This window comes from Ambystoma mexicanum, chromosome 7p, assembly GCF_040938575.1.
Source record: "Ambystoma mexicanum isolate Mex_15411 chromosome 7p, UKY_AmexF1_1, whole genome shotgun sequence".
Lineage (NCBI taxonomy): Eukaryota > Metazoa > Chordata > Amphibia > Caudata > Ambystomatidae > Ambystoma > Ambystoma mexicanum.
In genome coordinates this window covers 469,689,974-469,708,428 of record NC_090939.1, presented here as the reverse complement: position 1 = coordinate 469,708,428, position 18,455 = coordinate 469,689,974, and the positions used below count along the sequence as shown (strand labels likewise).

Here is an 18,455-nt window from a genome sequence, read left to right as displayed (position 1 = left end):
CTCCATACACCTCTCAAACTCTAACCAAACACAACCACACCTCTAAACCACAGCAGACCAAATGAACTTCACTACACTGCAACAGCAAAACAAATCACACATAGCCTAGCACAGCAGAACACGATGGCTACCAACCAAAAAGCACACCTAAGCTCAGCGAACGGTGCTTACAGAACTGAAGCTGCCAACAGCACATCACTGCTCTCTTGCACTTTTCCAGCTCAGTCCTACTAACTCACACCCACCCCCTTTCCTTTTCAGATCCACCAGAGCGCCAGGGGAACACTTCAGTGGTGATAGTGCCCAATACAAATGTCTTAACATTTACATAGCTCTTGATTCTTGAAAGCACTCACTTCTAAGCACTGTAATGGTCCGTGTACTTACCTATGGACTGCTGGTCAACTTCAAACCTCTCAACCAAGGACTTAAGTTGTGCAAATATGCTTCAAGCTTGATACACACTGATAAAATAATGTTTGGGTCAAAATTGGAAAGAGCCATACAACTTATTTTATACTGAACATGCACATATTTTATTCAATTACTCTCTAACACACATGTGTTGGAAATATTTTCAAACAATGTCATGTTAGTTATATGTAACAAAACGTGGTCCCAAATCATAAATTCCACATACAAATAATTATACAGCAATTATCTGGGAGTAAGACTGCACCACTTACTTGGGTAACAATTGTAAGACTTGACTGCTTAATATCAGTTCTTTACTTCAATGACAAAAGATGGCTTGAAATGAATGTGGAGCTCCTGAGGAAAACAAATCACTTAAATTAGCACCGTGCACAGATTCGTCTGCATATTCAAGATCACAGTGCAGAGGATACCACCAAGCACGAACGTGAATCGAGTATTGATTTATTTTTATATGTTTATGTATTTATTTAATATACGTTTTAGTTCATAGAACTTTTCATATATTTATACAAACATTATTCAAGCATTATACACTATTATACATATTTATTACGTTTTATATTGTAGCCTGCTACAATATAAGCAACATCAAACGTATAACACAACATAACCAATAATCTACAGATATAAAATAAATACTCACATGCCTAAAATGAGAGTCAGATTAACAATTCAAAACACAGGTACATCACAACTTCTCTTTTTCTATATTCAATTAACTAATCAATAGTTTACTATATCTCATACTACAATTGCCTAAAACAAAATTCATGATCTAAAATAGAGCATTACCATTCCACAAAAGGATACATTCAGAAGAAAAAAAAGAAAATTCAACTTCTTCCTAGGACAGTCCCCAAAACTATTAATACCGTAATACTTAACTCAACATGTTTTTTAATAATTGCCCAAATTTGATACAGAGCAATAAGTGAAGAAGTGAAGATGTGAAATTTGGGTTTAAACACAGGGTCCAAAAATCTTCAATCAGTATAGGTGCATAGTATTTGATCAGGAAATGTATCGGGAGGGGGGTGTGTGTGAAAAATCCAGCGATCCACTCATACACATCACCAGTCCATCAGTAAAACAAATCAGTGCGTACTCCAAGGCTCAATACTACATCAAACGTACAGATTTAAATGGACCAATCATCAAGGGCCGTCCTTCTTTGTCAAGTAGTTAGGTAAACGCTCAATGTAGACCAGCCAGCATAGGCAAAGTCAGTCATTTGGGCGTTTGTTGTTGCTTACTGCATGTTGCATGTAAAGGCATCAGGCTCCAAGGGAAGCGTGCAAGGGTGTGATGTGAAAAGGGATGCCAGGGTGAGCGAGAGCATGGCCAAAGAGTGAAAGAGATTGCTCTGCCAGAAAGGGAAGATGCCAGTGAGAGGGAGCATGGCGGTAAGAGCGATAGCAATGGAGGGAGAGAGAGAGAGAGAGAAGAGAGAGAGAAGAGAGAGAGAAGAGAGAGAGGAGAGAGAGAGAGAGAGAGAGAGAGAGGAGGGAGAAGAGAGCGAGAGAAGAGAGAGGAGAGAGAGAGAGAGAGAGGAGAGAGAGAAGAGAGAGGGGGGAGAGAGAGAGAGAGAGAGAGAGAGAGAGAGAGAGAGAGAGAGAGAGACTACAATGCACCCCATAGCTGGGAATAGTGTTTCTTTAAAACGTGAACTTTTGCTCCATGCATCACACTTCTATAGACCCTCGCTGTGGTAATTTAAAATGTCCTGTTTTTCTACTTACTTGGATGACACATTGCCCATCCCATAGCAGGGTTCGAAATTAAGATTAGATGAGCATGTGCTAAAACGACCTCCGGTGTGTTAGGCATTACTCTATTGGAAGGAGCTACGGCTGGGGAAGCACCAGTGAGTACCCAGCGCACCACAAATCCAACCTTCACATGAGATGCACAGTAACATCTGTGTAGCTCCCAGCATTTCAAAGCCTGCCTTAGTGTAGGTCGGTTACAGGTGTAAGAATCTCTCTCTTCTGTTCTATATCCCATCTCCATCATTGCAGGTGCACGGGTGGTAATGGCATCCCGTCTGTGTGGTGAGTAGAGGCAGTCCCTCGAAGAGGGGAGGACCGAGTCCCAGTGCCATTGCACATGACTACACCTTTTTCTTCCTGCCTCATCTGTTCTCTGGTGCTGACTTGCTTCCTCCTCTCTGCATAGGTCTCCACTGCTCCCCTATGGGCAGCACCACTTCCTCATCTGTAGTGACTACTCAAATCCCCACTTCACATCCTGTATGTGTGTCACTGCGCCCATGCCCAGACATCAGACAGTATTCCAGAGGAGGAGGCATAACATCAGGACAGGAAACTGAATGGGAGGGGTTCGGTGTCAAGGTACAGGAGGGGGTGGTGAAACTCAATGAGAAGTAGGCGGGGAAAACATAAGATGGCGGAGATGATGTAGAGGATGTAACGGCATGGGAAGAGAGAGACGCAGAGGAGGTGGTGGAAAGAACACTTTGAGAAGGCAGCTCTAGTGAAGGTGCTAGTAGACATGGTATGAAAGAGGGTTCAGGTGTGACATCAAGAAATAAAAAAACACGAGGAGGATTAGAGGTTGTAAATGCTGGTGGCACCACCTTGAGAAGTGGAAAGAGAGATTAGAAGATGAGGCGAAGAGGGAGGACAAACGTTTGGATCCCATTTAAGGAGAACCGTCCTGAGCTTTGTTTTGTTTGGGAAGATTCCCTTTTCGTTTGCGTGCCCCATTTTTGTGATAAATTCCCCCAAGAAAGACAGTGAACTATATGGTTTTGGCGTCCTCCTTGGTCTCAGGTAGAACACAATGGTAGAGTTTTCTGGGCAAACATGAGAAGTTAGGCAGTGGGGCTACCCGTATCTAGGTAGGAATGCATACCAAAGTACGCCTATGCCCCTCACTATACTAGCTCCTCCTCTGAAAGCAATCTCCTGCACTCCCTCAATATCTGCATGCATAGTGTGTTCTCATTGGGTGGCTATTGCCACCTGTATGTCAAAACCAAAAATGATACACCCTCTCACGGAGCCTTACAAAAATGAAACACCAATACATATCAGATGTCCTGCATCATAGCAAAAATAAATACTACCATTATTTGCTATAGCACGGACCTGTATGCAAAAATCCTGCGTTAAATAAGACAACCAGAATACTAGTGGGACAATAAAAAGAGACAACAATTTGGAAATTAAATGATCCTCCATGTTATTGGAAAAAACATATAGAACATGTCAAAACCTCCCCATTCAAGAAGTGCCCACTCAATAAATCACTGCATTGTAAAAGCCTTGCCAATTGCAGACCTAAACGACTTGAAGGTACACAGAAGAACATACAGTTATTCACTGTAAAGGATGTTATCCTTTAATTTAGTAGTGCCCCCCGCCCCCAGCAGTGCAAAATAGAAATTGCTTTAGATTTGATATTCAGAACAGTTAGGTCTTTAGCAAATACAAATTTCAGATTGCTAAATAACTTGACCTTCAATGTACAGAACAAATCGCTACTCAATTTAAAATACATAGATTTACTGTTTCGGTCCATGTCGACTTTTCTTTCTTTGCTGGTGCAGGTTCCTGTTTTAAGCTCTTTGGTATGTGCAGGTCCCTTATCTGTAAAACATATGCATCAATATGATGCTCAATAGTTGCATTATTGTGATTGATGCACACAACATACATGACATTGGGCAGTATTTCACTGAGATGATTTGTACAGTTCTGAGATGTTTGCTTGGATTGCACTGTCACACTGGTTTAGGCTAACTTGCATGGTGGAGTGGCCATGGACAGCAACTATCAATCGTAAGAGACCCGGAGGGATACCCCATTTCTGTAGCTTATGCCATAGCAATGCCCGGTCCTCCAGGTCAAAAGCAGCTGAAAGGTCAATTGAGGCAAAATGCACTGTGTTACTCCCTTTTGACCAAGACTGGAACTGAATGCATTTCAGTAACGTGCCATTCAATTGGGTGCCCATCCCCTTCCTGAATCCCGTTTGCCACTTAGAGATTAAGTTATGGCTGGTGGCCCAGGACTCAAGATGCTCCAGCAGAAGACAGGAAAAGATTTTTGAATCTGCATCAAGAATTGCGATTGGGTGGTAATTGCTGGGATTTGCTCTTTCGCACCTCTTAAATATTGGTATAATAAGGGCGCTGTCCCAAGTTGGTGGGTATTGCTCTGTTTTCATAATGTCGAAGAACAGAATGTAAAGGATTTCTGCACAGAGTGAAGGATTTATTTTAAAGAGTCGATTTGAGAGCCTGTTCGGGCCTGGAGCCCAACAAGTTGCTGATTCTCCCAATTAGATCCATTAACTTGGCCTGAGAAAGGCCCATGTCAAATGGAGGCCCATGGAGATCTACCTCAGTCTTCCCAGGGCTAGCCTGCTCTTAGGGCAGGGCACAGAGTGTTTCAAAGTGCTGTACCCAGACCTCCTCTGTTACAGCATTTACAAGCCTTCCACCTTGACTATTTCTGATATTTTCAATTAGGGACTAAAAAGATTTTGAGTTGCTCTGCACCAATGCCACCAGCATTGTTTCAGAGTCTAATTGAAAGCGTTGAGCTCTAGATGAGGGTAGCTAATTTTTATATCCCTGATATACTTTCTTCATTTTCACCTCTTTAGATAGATCAGGTAAATCATAGTTATTTTTGATCTGCCTAAGTAGGCATCTCATTGTACTTCTGTTGACCACCTCCATATTGTATGTGTGTAATTAAGAAGAAAGGCACAGCTTCCTACTACCTTCCTTCGGGACGTTGGGGGAAATTGCTGCTTCCACAAGCACTAAAAATTCTCAACTAAGAATTCCATCTGCATTTCATTCATAGGCATTATTGGAGTCACTTCAAGTAGTGTTCCAGTTACTTTAGTTAGCATATGTCCAGCGTAGATGGTTACCCTTATTATTCGGTATGAGTGCCTTCCGGCCAGAGTTCCTGGCAGTGCAGCCTTTGATAATTCCAAGTGGTATGGTACACACACTTTTCATTATTCACTTTCAGAACCTTGATTCAGCGCTGAAACACAATCTGAGTTTAAATCACCTGACACCAGAACATGCCCGGATGGTGTAGTATTGTACCATTCCACGACACGTGCAGAGATCAATTCAACCACTTCCGCTATAGCACCCATACTCTGATGCCAATAGATGTTAATCACAAAATCTTTTACTTTCAGATTGGAGACAAATCTAATATGGGTAGCTAATATACCAAACACGACTTCAAATGATGTTACTACGTTGGTTAAAGGAGAGAGAGTTTCGTGGTATGAAGCAGGGCTAGAAGGGGTAGGCCAGCTTCTTCGAGGTGATTCCTTCATCTCTCTCCCAGAACTAACAGAGGCCCTAAATATAGGCTTACTGTACACTTTCCACTATCTACAGATCAAGGGTGTCCTGACGAAGGCAACATGGAAAGAAAAACTGAGTAGGGAGCTCACGCCTTTGGAAAAACTCCTAGACTCCAAGACTGATAGGAAAGGACTGATTTCCACCATGTACAAAATACTAGTAGGGGCGGGGAGAGGGAACACACATAACCTCAGAACACGATGGGGGAACAATATGGGGACGGGAATCGATGACGACATGTGGGACAAAATGTGTCACATGGCAACACGTTCTTCCATATTGTGCCAATACAAATTCCACTCCATCAAACTCTTACACCGCTGGCAATACGACCCCTATAAATTATCCAAAATGTACCAATCATCCTCCCCCTTCTGTTGGCGTGAATGTGGTCAAGTTGCAGAATATTGGCATATGTGGTGGGGATGTCCTAAGATTAAGGTTTACTGGGATGAAGTCTTGGGGCGGATCAGGCACCTGGATGGGATTCAAAGAACTGCGGACCAGCTTTTTGTCCTGTTCGGTGTCTCAAGCAAATAGAGGATGAGTGGAAGAGAGTCCGAGGCTTAGCCCCCCTTCTGTTGCTTGCTGCTCGGGCTCTACTGGCCACTAAATGGAAATCAATTATGACCCCGACCGAGAAGGAGTGGATCAATGTTGCAATGAACATATGTACCATGGAGAAAATGACTGCATCACTTCACGGCAGGGCAACACAGTGTGAACTCTTGTGGTCAGATTTCCTAAGCAAACACATATCAAACTGACACCCAACCCCAAATGGTAATAAGGCCCACGGTTTATAGGGCCTGACTGGGTCCTTCTCTTCTTGTCTGTCACTCCCCCTCTATCTGTTCCGAGGGCTCTTCCTCACTACCTCTCAGGTACCAGTAGATTCACGATGGCACCCCCCCCTTGTGACAAGACCCCGATCACACCATACCGAAAAATTCTCAGCCCGAGACAAGTGCATGACCACGAAACCACAACTCCTAGGTAACACGATTCCCTTGTCCACGGGGGGTGAGGGAGTGGGGAAAGTGTAAACGAATAATGGAAACGAGAAAATTATTTTAGCTATCTCCATTGTTATAATGTTGTGTGTATAGAAACAGACTTAAGCAATGTACACAGATGTTACTATGCTATTTGAAAAAGCACCTTACGAATATGTAACAATTGAGAACGTATATGTAACCTTTTCTTCGTTTTTCCTCATTGAAAGAATTGTTATGTGTTAAAACTTAATAAAATCAAATTTAAAAAAAAAAGGAGAGAGTTTCACCCGGGTCAAAAGAGCACCATTAGGACGTCCACTGTCACCCTGCCGGGCTGCTTAATGAACGACCTTCTAACCATCAAAAGCCGGCTGTGACTTAAGCCAGGTTTCCTGCAAATTTATTACTGTGTGTTTTCTTAATATGCGAGCCAAAAATACATTATTAAACAGGTGTGTGTGTGTCCTCTGGAGTTGAATGAGGCTACCGTGAAGCAGTCCAGCTCCTTGTTTGGAAGTTCAGGCCATCCACCCTGTGTGCAGGCGTTTCGCACTTCAGTCTATTCTGAGCAAGCAGCCATAAACCATGATCAATCTCTGCTTTCTTCGGAAGCCATGATCATTCTTTTTAAGGTCAGGACTTGTACTTTGGCTTTAATTGTGATATTTTCTTTTCACCATGCTTCGATTGTGAATCTTTCAGTTGTGTCTCAAGAGTTGATGTTGAATGGCAATAAATCAAGCCCTAAACATATCAACGTATTTTGCTCTTTGAGTAGAGTGTCCATAACTACTTTGGATTTTAAGAAAATCACCACCTGGCCACATCTCCAGACTTGATTCCACTCAACATTGATATTTCTTGGAGGATGGATAGAATGTTTGATCGATTCAAAACTGAGGAGCGAGTTTCTGGAATCACACTTTCTATTACTACTGTTAAACTTTCTTCATGCCTTTTAGGCTGATTTTGCACAGTGCATATTGCATAAGCCCCTGTTGGGGCTGCTATGTATATTCTTTAGTTTTGGATTAGCAGTGGACACAACCCCTTGATAGTAGTGTGGATTCTGATCAGTAGGATTTTACAAAGATGGCATTCCCAGACCACGTGGCGCCATCAGGGACACCCTTGGGGTAGCCGTTGCTATTGTCGATACTGTTTGAGAGCCTGCCACTTTACAGGGTGATATCACTCTTTCCTCTCTATGCCCCTCTTTGGGACTTGAGCTGAAGATGTAGAGTACAAACTGGGATCCACTTCTGTGAGCAGAGCTTTCTCCCCGGCCCAGCTGTGACAAGGCAGCCTTGACTATTGTCTGTGCAAATCGTGAGTTGATAAAGCCTCGTGCACCTTGCCTCTAAGTTTTTAGAGGGCATATTCTTTTTTTTTCTTCAACTGGCCAGCCCTTGAATTTTTGATCAAACAGGATTTCCCAAACTTTCTCAGTATTTCCATGCTCAGGATTTACTCAGCCGAGTCCTCAGTTGGTCCCTCAACTGGGACCTCGGATGGAAAACTAGTTTCAAGTGGTTTGGGATATTTTTACGGGGCACTGTCAGCTTTTTGTGATTCAATTGTTGGCCTCCCTGGTTGAAATTACTTATGGATGGGCGGATCAACAGGGCTTTGTCAGGGCCAGGACAAACTTGTGACCCAGAGATCTCTTGAACTTCCTGAACAGGACCTAGGCGAGCTTGTTGAGGTCCGGGCGTCCTTTGCACTTCCTGAGCAAACACTGAAGCTACGCTTTGTGCAGTTGAGTTGTTCTTCAAGTTATTGTCGAGTGAGCACAATTTCAGTGAGAAGAGAACATCCTAGCTGCTGCATGCAGGTCCATGCGATCAGATGTGAGCAATAAAGATTCTAAAAGGGCTCTGTTAGTTTTAGTCTCGGGATTTATTTCTGTAAAAATATCGTCTTTCTCTTCCCCCTTGCCACCCTCTATTTTGCACATCACTGTGAATAGTCTCCAAGGGGGTAAGGGAGTGGTGGAAGATGCAGGTGATGATGAGAAAAAAAATCAAAGCCCAAGATGCCTTGCCCATTTTGGTGAAAGCCCGAGCATTTAGGCATATCTGTAGGTGTGTCTGCCATTGAAAAATGATGGTAGTTCGGTGGACTAACAGGAGCAAGACACTCCAGTTCCCGATGCTGAGCAGGCTCAATGAAAACTTCTTGTGCTTGTTCTGCAAGTGCGTGGTCACTGCCGCTGCATTGATCGTTGTTTATGAGATTCATTGGACAATTATTACCAACTGGGGTAAGTGGCACTGTCTCTTGTGTTGGTGTGAAGAACGAGGTCATTAAATTTGAACATTGTTTTGGTGTTTTATTCGATTCATTTCTTTTTGAGGGCTTAGGCGGGCTTTCGACCTGTAGGAAATCTGGCTCTGTGGGAGAGGGCAGGAGAGGGAGGGCAGTGGCTGCCAACATCTCATCATCTGTGATCGTTCGAGTGTCGGGGAATTAATCAGAGTGCCACTGTGCAGATCATACATAATTTTCAAACTGGGACAAGCTTAACACTCACTGTTTTCCGTTCCAATCCACAAATGCAGGTCAGCATGTCCATAATCCTGATGTCGTGGAACGATGCTTCTTTGCCGACTGCCGACTCCCAACACCTAACACACTGCACACATTCTGCGCCGGTGTGAACGTTTTGTTTCTTCCGCTCCGCCTCCAAGAATAGAATGAGAATGCAGACTCCACAAGAAAAGCCCAAGAGCTTCACAGGTCCATGAAGGTACTGTAGAACCTAGCACACACACTGCACGTGCTCCTCGCTGGTGTGAAAGTTTTGTTTCTTCCACTCCGCCACCAAGAATAGAACGAGAAAGCAGACTCCACAAGACACTGTCATCCTATCACAGTAGGAGACATTTTGTAAGTGCTATCTAATCGGAAGAAATGAAACATGATGTGACCCCCCCCTACACAAAGACTGCCAGAGTGGTTGTAGGTTGAGAACCCATGAATTCACTCGCAAACCCCAAGACCATTTCCATGTTTTAAAGTCCTATGAATTCCAACAACAGATATTTGGGCTCTGTAGAAAAGACATACTGAACAGGGAGCTCGCCTTGCACAGGTTCTTTGAGCACAAATAATAACGCCACAATTGCCTCTAATCAGCGTCTCATTTACCAGCCCAAACGCAGCTGCCAAGGTACAAATGGACATCAGGCCTAAGCGTCAGTGCCTTCGAAAGGGTGATTCACCAGGGCTTGTGTGTGATCCTCGTGTCCCTTTCCAAGAGATGATAAATGATCAAATGAAATCCATCAATCAAGACCCAGGTGCACACAGGCCACCGGCCCTCAGAAAGCGGTTGAACAGTGACAGATGCAACAGTGACAGATGCAACAGTGACAGATGCAACAGTGACAGATGCAACACTACCTGCTCTTTGCTGTTAGACAATAGCAGTTTCCAGTACAAGAACCAAACGGGAATTCCCAACAGAATTCTATGTCAAGAAGGAGGCTCAGATTATGCTCAACGGTATTGTTTACGTCTCGAGCAGCATTTTTCAAAATATCACAAACACAATCCAAGGACAAAAACAACAACATGCAAGACAAGAGCGTGTTCTTGTAGTTTGAAGCTGATAGGTTGTTTAACTTCATGTGATGTGCCCGTCCAATCAAGCTCCATCACTTCCTTGCCCTTCTCTGCCCGACTAAACTCCCCCCCCTTCCTTTGCTGCTCCAGCAGCAGATAACCTTCTTATTCTACTCAGTTTGAGTGTGTTGAGTGCTTGTACTATTATGTTTAATTAGGGCATGCGTCCATTGCTGTAGGGCCAGTTCACACCCCATAGTTGCCTCGCTGTGTTTTTCCTCACAACGAGGCTCCTGTGGACTGCGCAAGCGAGGCGGAGCATATCCGCATCACAGTTTGTCAGAGCGCAACAGGGTCTGAAGGCTCCGGTGCTCAGAGAAATCCACAGGGGGTGGAGAGCTGAAAATTGGCAGTGTGGCGCAATGGGACTCTCTCAGTTCCAGCGCTCGCGTTCTTCTACAGGCGTCCTGAACATTGCAATACGTGTTCTCCAGCTCCAGCTGAGTAGTGAAGCCGAGGCTTCTGTCGTCTATTGTCTTTGACCGCCGCCAGTACAGCGACTATGCAGCACGCTGCTTACGAGAAAAACAGCGCCACCGGCTGATGGAATTAAAAATCAAGCCCGGTATGGAGTGAATGGGCTTAGTCCCAAGAACTTTAACAGGTACAAGTCCCAAGGCTAACTCCTCCTGCCAGATAAGCACTTTCCCAGAAACGCACAGGTACTTGAACGGGAGCAGGCTAAAGCATCCTGTAAATACCCACAAAGCCCTAGTTGTCTCAGTGCCAACTGACCATACAAAATGAGTAGGAGAGAATCTATCTCCAGTCATGAGTACGAGGGGCCACATAATAGCCATTGGCTGCAGCCCTCTATAGGGTGAGTTGTGCAAAAGGCCATTTGCGCTGGCTTGGGACTGCTCAGCAAGCAGCTGATCATAGTGGAGGATTTCTTGGCCTTTTCGCAAGACCTGAATGGGTTGAGGGAGCACACCCTCAAGGAGCCTGTGGTACGTTCCAACAACGGGGGCAAGATCAAAAGCCTATAGGGCCCATAGCACCCAGATCCCGCGCCCCCAGGTTCGTTGCGCAGCAGGTGCAGCAGTACCAAGAAAGAGAAGTCATGGGATAGAAGGGGCCAAGGTCATGATTATGAAACCTCCAGCTCCAGCATGAAGAGGGCAGCTGGATAGACCCCTCCAACCAGAACGCAGAAGAGAGGAACAAATCATCCTCTGACACAACAAAAGCATAGAAAGCAGTGAAGAAAAGGAAAAGGTCCAGGGAAGAGGACCGAGGGGATGCGTTTGATCTGGACAGTCTAGTACACCCCAGATCAGCAGAGTTGGAGCCCCGGGCCAAAATAGCTGCTTATCTAAAAAAGACATCTGCGCACTCTGTTAGACAAGGAGGCCAGGAATAAGCTCAGAGCTAAAAGTATCCCAGGCCTCATCTTACCGACAAAGTGTTGTATGAAACGAGAGAAGGTTAGCACTCCCCTTGACAAGGATGGAAGAGGTCCTAGTGGCCTTTACAACACCTAAACCGTGAAGGCACTGCTTACCTTGTGGCGTCTAGCCATGTTAGGCCGCCCACGGAATCGCAGCAATTACTTACCCTGTGGAAACCATTTGGCGCATTCTCTTCTGCAATACCAGGCAGATGGGTTTGCTGGTGCAGGCAACAAGCAGGCATCGGGGCGTGCAGCGACCACTCAGTTAGTAATGGCGTACAAAGCGTTTAGCATAGGGGCTCAACTAGAAAATACCATGAATGCAGCAGACTGGTCGAACAATTCAGTTTTTAAGAATTTTAATGGTAAGTAAGCTTAAAACAAGCATAATCCTTTGCCTCCGGTCTTGACAAAGAATAGAGATTTTCCTTACCAACGTTACAGAAATTCATGATTCTATTAAAGACACAGAGGCAAAGGATTATCCCACCCGAGTAATTGCGTAGTATGAAGACGCATTTGGGCAGAATGCATGATCAGATTAGGCAAGAGCACTGCAACTACCTAGGTTGCGATTGCCTGCCCTGTAGTTAAGTAACACTCAGTGGTTGCTTTCTTTATGTCTCCCTGTAGGTACGGAGACAGCAAGCTACGCGTCAATTAAAGTTGCAGTGTCTACCGTTTGGAGCGCATAGTTTGTTATTGCGGAGGCGGCACAAGAAAGAGGAGGAAGTATATCTCCTAAACTGTTGTACGAGCACAACCTATTGGTGGTTACATCCACGGCTGAATTGTGTTTAAAGACTACACAATGCCAGCATGTCAGACACAACGTTTGCAACTATTTCAGAATGGGGCAGCACAGCTTTTGGAAGGACTCGCCTGAAAGTTTCATGTTTTACCACTTCTGTAAGTTCTGCAGGCTCCCATTAGAGTTGCTCCAGTATGGAGCTTGAATCATATTTTATTTAAAACATTGAAATAATCATGGGCGGCACCCTAAACAAATAGCATTAGACCACATGTAAATAAGCTTCCAAATTCCACCCTCAAATTTACTCCTATAGAAAGCCATTTGAGTATCGATCTTTGCTACCATCTGATATTTTTTTTAAAGTAACAAAAATAAATTAATTGCTGCATACCGTAGATTATTCATCAGAGGCTACTTTGTGCTTAAATGGAGATACGGGCCAGGACGCAATAGTGCACTTCACATTTAGCAAAGTGCAACATCCATATCTTTCTAGGTCAATCTCTCTTGCTGTCCACAGCTTTCCACATGAGTACATTTAAAGGTTCACTTTGAAGCACTTTGAAGGCCAATTTATATATTTGAATGTGGTCAATTGATATTCTTCAAGGTGCCACCCAGGTCTATTCCAGTGTTTTAAATAAACTACGATCCACAGTACGACTACTTTAGGTTTATTAAAAAGTCTCGATTTAGCACTAATCAAAATCTTTGAGGATGTACATGCCTTACTAGGGCATCCCTTTCCAACGGGAATACTAAGATCAGCAAATAGTTAATAGCTGTGGTCCCCTGTTTGTAAAGAGCATATGAGGTGGTCAATATTTTATGCACTGGCTCTGATCCTGTGCAACTCTTTAGGACTAGGTCTTTGGATGCAGTAAAACATCTATCCCTCCAGAATTGTTCTAAAACATCTATTTTCCCAGTATATATATATTTTTGTGACGAATCCAGGAAATTTAGCCACCCCCTTACGGATTAGGGATCTGAACCCACCAAGCTTAACACCCCCACAGGACAAGTGGGATCCCACTGGGGTTGGCCCCACCTTTCAGCAGAGGAGATCCCCTAGAAGGGATATCAGCAGCCCCCCCCCCCCTCCCCTATAACCAAGAAACCCAATAGTTGTGTTGGTTATATGGGACTTACTTTGTGTGATAACAAAACTTGCTGTGGGGTGGTTGGTGTGGTTTCTGCCCATCGATGCACACATCATGCACCTGGATTGAAGAAGCACTTGCCCAGCCCACCACCTTTCAGTGAGAGAAAAATGACCAATCCACACCGGAGAGAAGAGCAGCCCCTGGTGCCAGAGAGTGGAGGGGATCTCCTTCTGCGAGGTGTGGCAGGATATGCCTGAGCATCAAAGGCGGATCTAACGGTTGTCAGCCAGACAAATGGCGAGCGGGCCCCTGTGCTAGGGCACACCCCTTCCACACAGCACAGGGCCCTTTCTGCTGTGTTGGGCCTACTTTGCGGCGATGAGTTCTCTGCTCGCTTTCCCCCTGACTGCTGCCAGAGAGCACACGTGCCATCGCTGTGTGGCTCATTGTGGATCTTAACACTGTGACAGCTTTCACACCATAAACAAAGCCAAACAAGGTTGGTGCGAAATGAAGAGGGGTTTGGTCACTGATGAAAAAAAAAATAACGCAGTTCTAGTGGCGTGTTTTGCATGTTAGTTGTCATATGGTTAGGGCTTTGTTATATACAAATGCCAGTATCTCCTTCAAAATACATGCTGCAATGTGAAGGTTTTTAAATATTACAACAATCCACATCAGCACGTTGTTCTGTGTTGCTTTTCTTTTCCACTTTTCCTTTACTTAGGAAGTTTACGGAGCACAGCCCTACCCTAGAAGGCGCCATATGGCCTGATTTACAAAAGCACTTTTCAATGGAAAAATCCCATTGGAAACGTTTTGTAAATTGGGCACATAGGGGTGTGGTATTATTGGGGAGTGTCACAGCATTCTATCATCTTTTGGGGGAAAAATCAAATTAATAAACTAATAGATAGTATGTGGTCCTGCAGCGATCACAAGCAGCTCATCATCACACTGTTGTCACAAACATCATTTATGCTCGTTTGTTTTTTAACACCATCCACATTGATCTGTTTTGCATCTATAGTACACGTAGAAATAAAATATTGTAAAGTGCTCCGTAATTCCATATTCCTTATACTGATCCGAGGTTATCCCACTCCAACCAGTGAAGCAAAAGCTTAACACTATGCAATTCTTCCGTTTTGCAATGCATGGCTGCAGTAATGCCCGCACAAACAGAATGACATCCCTTTACTGCTACAAAGATGCGTATGTTCTCTAGGTTTAGAATATTTAGCATTGATAGCAAAGCCTGCTGAGGAGGCCCAGCTGTTTCCAGTTAGTCAGACCCCTAGATAACTGTAATGAAGACAACTTAATAAAAAATTGCTTTTGGCCCTAAAGTTTGCCATTGTGCACTGTGACCACAATTAACTCCGCCCACCCAGAGCTCCGCCTCCATGACCTGCCCACCTAGGGCCCTGTATCAGGTGCTGCCCACGAGGCCCTTTGCCTTAAATCTGCCACTGCTGAGCATGCGCCAGGCTTGGTGAGAAGGTCCATGGCAGAGTAGGCAGTGCGCTCAGAGTCCTGCTGGAGCTAGAAGCGGCCAGCCATGACAATCAATGCAGAGCAGCTGCGGCAGGAACGGCAGAACATCAACACACTTAGACACTGGCATCCAAGGCCTGAAGGGCGCCTGAGGAACGAGAGGGCAAGTCCCACCAAACCATAACACCAAGAGGGAACCGAAGGAGGAAAGCTGATGGATGTACATTCCCAAAACGTCTGAGGAGAATCTCTCATATGAAAAAGGTACACAGTGGCTCCAGGAGATAGGGAGAGGGAACACTGTAAGCCCAAGACAGGTTGAGAGCAGTCGAGAAACAAAGTGGGGAAGAGCATCTGAAAGCCCAATATACGCTGAGAGAAGTCAAACCCTACAGTGGGATCAAAGGCTGAAAGCTCTGTGCGGGCTTTGAGAGACAGAACCCCAAGGGCGAGGTACAGAATCTGAAAGCCCAAGGCAGGCTGAGTGCAGTTGAGCCCAAACGCAGGGAAGAGCTGCTAAAAGCACAAGGCGGGCTGAGAGAAGTTGAACCCAAGAGCGGGATAAAAAAGCCAAAACCCCATGGTGTGCTACAAGTGACCGAGAGTAGTCGAACCTCAGGGAGGGGTAGATAACCTGATGGTCCAAGGCAGACTGAGGAAAACCGAATCCCAGGTTGGGGTGAAAAAGTGGCAGACTGAAGGAAGGCTAACCAAAACCCAAGAGCCGCAAAACAAGGTGATAGAATGCAGAACCCAAAGCAGAGAAAGATACCAAAGCCCTAGAGGGGGTAGACAGTGGGAAACCCGGGCCAGAGGTCCACAAGTAAAAGGCATGGAATAGATGGAGTCAAACTTTACAGTCTAAAAGACATTGAGAATGGAGAAAATATTGAGAATGCGGGCATAAACTGTGCAGCAGGGCAGACGCCATAGTAAACAAGTCTAATCAAAGAAGGGGGAATAGGGGTCAGAAACCAACCACAATTCAATTAAGAGGACCAAGGCCCAAATGGATTGTCCCTGAGTTTGTTTTGCTTATTTGATAGTGGTAGGGTCAGAGTTAGTTTAGGCAAGTTAAACGGTTTTGGACAGGGGACTTTTTCTGCTGAGTTGTAGGAGAAATCCTGACAACCCATTTATACATTTTTGTTAAAGAATAGGATACAGTTCTCAAGACTTCGGAGCAGGAGAGGTCTTGGTTTCTCGGAGAAAAAAACTAAGTCTTGAACACAATGCCTCCTTGCCCAACTACTAATTCTGATATGCCACAATATTATAGGTTGCTGCACTGTGTGACATGAGCCATAGGAAATCGGGAAATTCTATTGCTAATAGCTTTTGACTTGCATGACTAACTTGGCTGACATTTTCCAAACAAAAGGTTTGTCACATGCCACCCCTCCCCTAAGACAGGAAATTATGGAAACGATTTATTAAAAAATTAAGTTATTAAGAAAGCAAAAAAACACTGGTTTCGGCCTAGTCCCATTCATTTTTCAATAGAGTAAAACGTTGAAATATTATGAAGCCGAAGCACAAATACCGTTGGTAGGAATTGGACCAAATAAGAAACAACTTGGGCACAAAGCATTGACATAATTTCCAGGCACAAGTTTACAGTTATTCCGTCCAGCCGTTTTAAAAATATTTAACACAGGGAAGGGGATACCCCCTTCTCCCAAAAATATAGCTATAGCTACCCTGGTGCTTTGCATCAGAGAGACTTTTCAGAAGTGAAAAGCCACCAATTTCTTTTGCTTGATGCAAGTGATTACTGCTGTAATACCGGGGGAATGCGAAAACGGAAAGTCTAAAAGGGCTATTTGGAGGAGGAAAAAGGATGAGGCGGGGGAAGAGGACGACATGTGAAGTTGGGGAGTTTGGGTGGTCTGCAGAGCCAGTTACAGTGTGGACATTTTTACATTACATATATATATATATATATATATATATATATATATATATATATATATATATATATATATATATATATATATATATATATTTTTTTTTTTTTTTTTGTTTGTTTTTTTTGTTAATGTTTTATTGTGTATACAGTTCAAACATAAACTTTTACACATCATAAGTATAAATAAGAGAATAGAAAGTACAAATATGCAACTTCCTATCGGACAGTACACAGATTATCAGTAGCATGTTTACTTCCTAATAGACCGAGCATGTATTAAAACACAATATATCAAAAACGTCAATCTAAGTATCAACATACCAATAGTAATAGCATGCTAACTTACTATCACGTAAAAAGCCAACTTTCCAACATATAGATTCTCAACCAATTTGATATCAGCATCAAAGCTTAAAAGGTGTTTTTCTACAGACTTCCAGACCTGAGTTATGGCTATCGTCAGACCTTGTTTGTAGCCCGACAGACTTCTCATCTGAAAAACTTCACTAGTGATATCCTGAAGATCATTAACACACTTATTCAGATAGCATTCGTACGCAGCTTCAACATTGGGCAAGAAGTAAGTACATGCTGTGCTGTTTCAATACATTTACTCATCATTACAAATTCAGCATGTTCTTTTTTCAACATATAGCCACATCCATGCTTCAGTAATTTCCAGAACCTTCAGCCTATTAAATCGAATATTTTGAAATATTCTCTGTACGACTGGCGAACGTAACATCTTATCTTAGTAGCACCTCCGATCACTGTTTTATATTTAGCCCACATTTTCTAGAATCACTGTGAAGCAAGATTCTAATCATGCCTTGCCATGTTAAGTTATGTTCAGATATAGCGTAACGCTTTCTCCAATTAGGATACCTGTTTTTTATTTTTCCCTTTCTAGTGTGAGCAACCAAAGGATTCAAATTCAAATTGATCGATAGCTCTGATTGCCTAAGACTTTTTTCTTTTCTAAAGCTATAATCTTATCATACGGTTAACCCGTTTTGGAGCCTGATTTCATAGCAGTGATTTTTCCCATTGGCATTAAACCATACATACACGAAGATATCCACATTACTATCTCCTCAGCTGTCTCCATGTATTTATATTCACTTCGGAGGTCTGTACTCCATTTTGCAACCTTTTCAAGGTTTTTATCAGACCATCCTAGTGTGTTACCAGCAGAATTCACATTTAATGCACCAACCATGTGACTGTATCGCATTTTGTTTGGACCAAGGGCCAGTCTAGTGCTTATAATAGCATGGTCGCTAAACTCATTGAAAATGGCTTGACATTGCTGACACACAGAATAGATCTCAATATTAGTAAATACATAGTCCAACATGGAAGAAAACC

At 43.7% G+C, this 18,455-nt stretch overlaps 1 long non-coding RNA gene and 1 other non-coding gene across 7 annotated transcripts in view; one reads left to right on the top strand and one right to left on the bottom strand.

Annotated features, from left to right (window-relative positions):
* The window catches only part of LOC138526120 (uncharacterized), a 338,403-nt gene that overhangs the window by 202,092 nt on the left and 117,856 nt on the right, over window positions 1–18,455 (bottom strand). For 5 of the 6 annotated variants that reach the window (XR_011283494.1, XR_011283491.1, XR_011283489.1 and 2 more), the window contains exons 4-5: window positions 687–771; window positions 388–464 (exon numbers count right to left, since the gene is read on the bottom strand). This is a non-coding gene — a long non-coding RNA (uncharacterized lncRNA). The remainder of the gene's footprint in view (window positions 1–387; window positions 465–686; window positions 772–18,455) is intronic. The other variant, XR_011283490.1, reaches the window with a different exon arrangement.
* LOC138526667 (U6atac minor spliceosomal RNA) lies at window positions 11,834–11,954 on the top strand. The gene has a single exon (XR_011283699.1). It is a non-coding gene; the product is annotated as a U6atac minor spliceosomal RNA (small nuclear RNA).